Raw genomic sequence first — 6,916 nt, forward strand, 5'->3', positions numbered from 1 at the left:
ATTTCATGAAATGTCGTTTTTAGAAGGGGATTTTTTTTTAAGTATCGGGGTAACTATGGGATAGGGCTACACACAAGTGTGTTCAAATCCATTTAATCAGTTTATTCAAAATTCTTCGTGAGGAGTTTTGATGTAAAGTCCCAGCAGTTTTTAAAATTATATTCAGGAGCAAAAGGTTTTCAATAGTTGTGTCTAATTCATTAAAACAAATATTCTTTGGAATATAATATTGGAATGGAATATAAATAATAACATTAAAATAACATTGGAATATAACATTAAATAACAAAAACTTAACTCATTAACTTAGTGTAACATTGATGTGGTAACTCTCTTATGCTCTGCTATTGCACAATTCTAATTTGTACAAACAAAGCTATCCCCAGTCAAATTGAAGCACAACTCATGAGCCCACCTCCTGCACTGCTGGAACACAACTCATGAGCCCACCACCTGCACTGCTGGAACACAACTCATGAGCCCACCTCCTGCACTGCTGGAACACAACTCATGAGCCCACCACCTGCACTGCTGGAACACAACTCATGAGCCCACCTCCTGCACTGCTGGAACACAACTCATGAGCCCACCACCTGCACTGCTGGAACACAACTCATGAGCCCACCACCCGCACTGCTCACACCTAATCCAGTCCCCACCTGTGACTGAAAACAGGGGGAGATGCCAAATGAAAAGCTCTCTCTTAAAAATGTAGATAGCTATGTAGCTACAGTTGAAGTCAGAAGTTTACATACACTAGGTTGGTGTCATTAAAACTCCACAAATCTCTTGTTAATTAACAAACTATAGTTTTGGCAAGTCGGTTAGGACATCTACTTTGTGCATGACACAAGTAATATTTCCAGCAATTCACTGTATCACAATTCCAGTGGGTCAGAAGTTTACATACACTAAGTTGACTGTGTCTTTAAACAGCTTGTAAAATTCCAGAAAATGGTGTCATGGCTTTATAAGCTTCTGATAAATTGAGTCAATTGGAGGTGTACCTGTGGATATATTTCAAAGCCTACCTTGCTTGACATGATGGGAAAATCAAAAGAAATAAGCCAAGACCTCAGAAAATGAATTGTAGACTTCCACAAGTCTGGTTCATCCTTGGGAGCAATTTCCAAATGCCTGAAGGTTCCGTGTTCATCTGTACAAACAATAGTATGCAAGTATAAACACCATGGGACCATGCAGCCATCATACTGCTCAGGAAGGAGATGCGCTCTGTCTCCTAGAGATGAACATACTTTGCCCACGAAAAGTGCAAATCAATCCTAGAACAACAGCAAATTACCTTGTGAAGATACTGGAGGAAACAGGTACAAAAGTATTTACATCCACAGTAAAACGAGTCCTATATCGACATAACCTGAAAGGCCGCTCCTCAAGGAAGAAGTCACTGCTCCAAAACCTCCATAAAAAAAGCCAGACTACGGTTTGCAACTGCACATTTCTTATTTCTTTTATTTTACTAGGCATGTCAATTAAGAACAAATTCTTATTTCCAATGACGGCCTAGGAACAGTGGGTTAACTGCCTTGTTCAGGGGCAGAACAACAGATTTGTACCTCGTCAGCTCATGGATTCAATCTTGCAACCTTCCGGTTACTAGTCCAACGCACTAACCACTAGGCTACCTGCCGTCCATGGGGACAAAGATCGTTCTTTTTGGAGAAATGTCCTCTGGTCTGATGAAACAAAAATAGAACTGTTTGGCCATAATGGCCATCATTATGTTTGGAGGAAAAAGGGGGTGGCTTGCAAGCTGAAGAACACCATCCCAACCGTGATGCACGGGGGTGTCAGCATCATGTTGTGGGGGTGCTTTGCTGCAGGTGGGACTGGTGCACTTCACAAAATAGATGGAATCATGAGGCGGGAAAATGATGTGGATATATTGAAGCAACATCTCAAGACATCAGCATAAAGCTTGGTCGCAAATGGGTCTTCCAAATGGACAATGACCCAAGCATACTTCCAAAGTTGTGGCAAAATGGCTTAAGGACAACAAAGTCAAGGTATTGGAGTGGCCATCACAAAGCCCTGAACTCAATCCTATAGAAAATTTGTGGGCAGAACTGAAAAGGTGTGTGCGAGCAAGGAGGCCTACAAACCTGACTCAGTTACACCAGCTCTGTCAGGAGGAATGGGCCAAAATTCACTCAACATATTGTGGGAAGCTTGTTGAAGGCTACCCAAAACGTTTGACCCAAGTTAAACAATTGAAAAGGCAATGCTACCAAATACTAATTGAGTGTATGTAAACTTCTGACCCACTAGGAATGTGATGAAAGAACTACCAGCTGAAATAAATCATTCTCTCTACTATTATTCTGACATTTCACATTCTTAAAATAAAGTGGTGATCCTAACTGACCTAAGACAGAGAATTTTTACTCTGATTAAATGTCAGGAATTGTGAAAAACTGCTTAAATGTATTTGGCCAAGGTGTATGTAAACTTCCGACTTCAACTGTATAAGACCTAAAATGCTATATAAAATAGCTAAAAGGCTATAAAGTTGCATTAGCTGTAAAGCTATCAGTCACTAGTGGAAACATTTACAACTGAAATTAAGTTACGATCTCTTTTCTAATGTATTTTTTCTCAGACGATCTGGTAGTAAGGTTGCTAGCTAGTACTCCTAGCTGCTTATGCTAACTAGCTAGCTGGCTAGCATTTACTGCTAGTGAAGTTGCTTGCTATCGAGTTAGCATAAACAAGCGCTAACTGGGTGAGTCATTGTCTAACATAAAGAGGTAACTAGCCCCCAACACACTCATCCAACATATTATAGTATTACTTTACTAAAAGAGTAGCTACATTAATCTCTCTAAACAATTTGATAATTTATCTTAAGGCTTTCCTACTGTATATATAAAAATAGATATAATAGATCTAACTTCATTAGAATATATCTACAACTTTTTCAAATGTTTAATAAATTAGATTAATTTACCACAAAATAATTTTGTTGAAATATCTCCAAAAGTTGTGACGACACAGAAGAAAAGTTTTCTTCACCAAGAACAGTGACAGCCAAGGAAAGTGCTGGGAAAATAATTTAGACATATTGTGGTCTTTATCTGAATTACAGGGGGAAGTCACCACATACAAGTACTAGGGAGTATGGCTAGTCGGCACACTGTCCTTCTCTCAGCACATATCAACGTTGCAGGGTAAGGTTAAATCTAGACTTGGTTTCTTCTATCGAATTTGCTTTCATCACAGTTGCCAAACTAACCCTGATTCAGATGACCATCCTACTCATGCTAGATTACGTACCCATGCTAGATTACGGAGACATAATTTATAGATCGGCAGGTAAGGGTGCTCTCGAGTGGGTAGATGTACTTTACCATTCAGCCATTAGATTTGCCACCAATGCTCCTTTAGGACACATCACTGCACTCTATACTCCTCTGTAAACTGGTCATCTCTGTATACTCGTCGCAAGACCCAGTGGTTGATGCTTATATACAGTGGGGCAAAAAAGTATTTAGTCAGCCACCAATTGTGCAAGTTCTCCCACTTAAAAAGATGAGAGAGGCCTGTAATTTTCATCATAGGTTCACTTCAACTATGACAGACAAAATTAGAAAAAAATCCAGAAAATCACATTGTAGGATTTTTAATGAATCTATTTGCAAATTATGTTGGAAAATAAGTATTTGGTCACCTACAAACAAGCAAGATTTCTGGCTCTCACAGACCTCTTCTTTAAGAGGCTCCTCTGTCCTCCACTCGTTACCTGTATTAATGGCACCTATTTGAACTTGTTATCAGTATAAAAGACACCTGTCCACAACCTCAAACAGTCACACTCCAAACTCCACTATGGCCAAGACCAAAGAGCTGTCAAAGGACACCAGAAACAAAATTGTAGACCTGCACCAGGCTGGGAAGACTGAATCTGCAATAGGTAAGCAGCTTGGTTTGAAGAAATCAACTGCGGGAGCAATTATTAGGAAATGGAAGACATACAAGACCACTGATAATCTCCCTCGATCCGGGGGGGGGGGGGAGATTCTCTGTGCTCAATAATGTTTGTAACATGTTTCGTGCTGCTACAATGTTGTGCTGCTGCCATGTATGTTGTTGACCAGCATCCCGGAGTCGCCTCTTCACAGTTTTTTTTACACCTTTATTTCATCTTTATTTAACTAGGCAAACACGTTCTTATTTTCAATGACCGGCCTAGGAACGGTGGGTTAACTGCCTTGTTCAGGGCAGAAGGACAGATTTTTACCTTGTCATCTCAGGGATTCAATCTTGCAACCTTACGGTTAACTAGTCCAATGCTCTAACCACCTGCCTTACGCAAATGCAGTAAGAAGCCAAGGTAAGTTGCTAGCTAGCATTAAACTTAATCAATCATAATCACTAGTTATAACTACACATGGTTGATGATATTACTAGTTTATCTAGTGTGTCCTGTGTTGCATATAATCGATGCAGTGCGCATTCGCGAAAAATGACTGTCGTTGCTCCAATGTGTACCTAACCATAAACACCAATGCCTTTCTTAAAATCAACACACAGAAGTATATATTTTTAAATCTGCATATTTAGCTAAAAGTTATCCAGGTTAGCAGGCAATATTAACCAGGTGAAATTGTGTCACTTGCGTTCATTGCACGCAGGTATATGAAGGTATATGAAATACAAATGGTATAGAGAGAAATAGTCCTATAATTCCTATAATAACTACAACCTAAAACTTCTTACCTGGGAATATTGAAGACTCGTGTTAAAAGGAACCATCAGCTTTCATATGTTCTCATGTTCTTCGCAAGGAACTTAAACGTTAGCTTTCTTACATGGCACATATTGCACTTTTACTTTTTTCTCCAACACTTTGTTTTTGCGTTATTTAAACCAAATTGAACATGTTTCATTATTTATTTGAGGCTAAATTGATTTTATTGATGTATTATATTAAGTTAAAATAAGTGTTCATTCAGTATTGTTCTAATTGTCATTACTACAAATACATTTTTTTAAATCGGCAGATTAATCGGTATCGTTTTTTTTGCCCTCCAATAATTGGTATCGGTATCGGCGTTGAACAATCATAATCGTCGACCTCTAATTGGAACACAGGAGTGATGGTTGCTGATAATGGGCCTCTGTACGCCTATGTAGATATTCCATTCGAAATCAGCCGTTTCCAGCTACAATAGTCATTTACAACATTAACATGTCTACACTGTATTCCGGATCAATTTGTTGTTATTTTAATGGACACATTTTTTAACATTTCGTTCAAAAACAAGGACATTTCTAAGTGACCCCAAAAGTTTGAACGGTGGTGTATATATGAATATAGGACAAAACACACAACATGACAAGAGAGACAACACTACATAAAGAGAGACCTAAGACAACAACATTGCAAGGCAGCAACACATGAAAACACAGCATGGTAGCAACACAACATGACAACAACCTGGTAGCAAAACAACATAGTAGCAGCACAAAACATGGTACAAACATTATTTGGCACAGACAACAGCACAAAGGGCAATAAGGTAGGGACAACAATACATCATGCAAAGCAGCCACAACTGTTAGTAAGAGTGTCCATGTTTGAGTCTTTGAATGAAGAGACTAAGATAAAACTGTCCAGTTTGAGTGTTTGTTGCAGCTCATACCAGTCACTAGCCCCCGTCCCCGTAGGAGGCCTTTTGCCTTCTGGTAGGCCGTCATTGTAAATAAGAATTTGTTCTTAACTGACTTGCCTAGTTAAATAAAGGTTCAATAAAACAATTGAAAATACTACCCTACTGTTGTGTATTCTGTTGCCCCTTCTGTTGACAGGGCTCTTTCAGAACTACAATCTGCCTTTTTTGCTTTCCAGATTGCCTTTGTTGAACTGAAATTGGTACTTAAAGCAGGTAAAACAAATTTTTACCTTTTGAAGCTTTATTTTCCAAAAAGCTTCAAAATGTATCTGATGAATTATGCATATTGGACGGTGCCCACATTAATCGTGTCCCCGTTTATAAATATCTGGATATCTGGATTGACGAAAAGTTTAATATTTCAAAAAGCATATTGATGAGTTAGTTAAAAAGTAAATCATTAAAATTGGCTTCCTTTATAGGAAAAGTGCATGCATTTCGTTAAAAAGCAGAAAACAAATCATTTCGATGATATTACCGGCTATAGATTATGGTGATGTCATCTGAATGATGCGGCTGCCGCTATATTGAAACCATAGGTCAGAGTTTATCATAGCGCACTGCACTTTATTACGGGCGACAGGTTCCGTACACATTACTTCTTTCTGTATCAGAAAGTAGTTTGGCTCTTGTGGAAGTCTCGTAGATCGAGGCATTGCACTTGTTTTGTTTCTAAAGCCCTCTTGCACAAATTTCCACCGTACCTTCCTTCATAAGTACGAGCTACCAGACCCTGTCTCAGAGATGGCTAACTCTGGAGATCCCTTCGTTTGCCACTGAGTTAGGTAGATCTGCTTTTAGTTTCCTGCACCTTACTTGTGGAATGATCTCCAGAACTCTTTTAAGTTGGATGTTTTGTTGCGGCTAGGGCAGTTAGACCGCTGGTTGATTACCTTTTTTTTTTTTACTGAGGAATGTGTTTGTTTTCATGATCATGTTTTATAACCTTTATTAAATTCCTTTTAAATATTGTGTTTTCATTGCGTTGGAATATGTATGATTGTGTGCAATGAGTATGTGGTGTAAGGGAGTACTTTTTAATAAGAACGGTCTACGGTGTATTGATATACCATACCTTACGACGTGGAACACGTGTTGCTAAACAGTTATTTCAGTGTACAATATTCAGAACACGTTCCCTATAGAATGTGATTAGACCTACTTATTAATTAATTAAATGTTTAATGAGAGGTCTACATATGGGAAATGTTCACCCCAACATC

This window comes from Oncorhynchus kisutch, linkage group LG11, assembly GCF_002021735.2.
Source record: "Oncorhynchus kisutch isolate 150728-3 linkage group LG11, Okis_V2, whole genome shotgun sequence".
Lineage (NCBI taxonomy): Eukaryota > Metazoa > Chordata > Actinopteri > Salmoniformes > Salmonidae > Oncorhynchus > Oncorhynchus kisutch.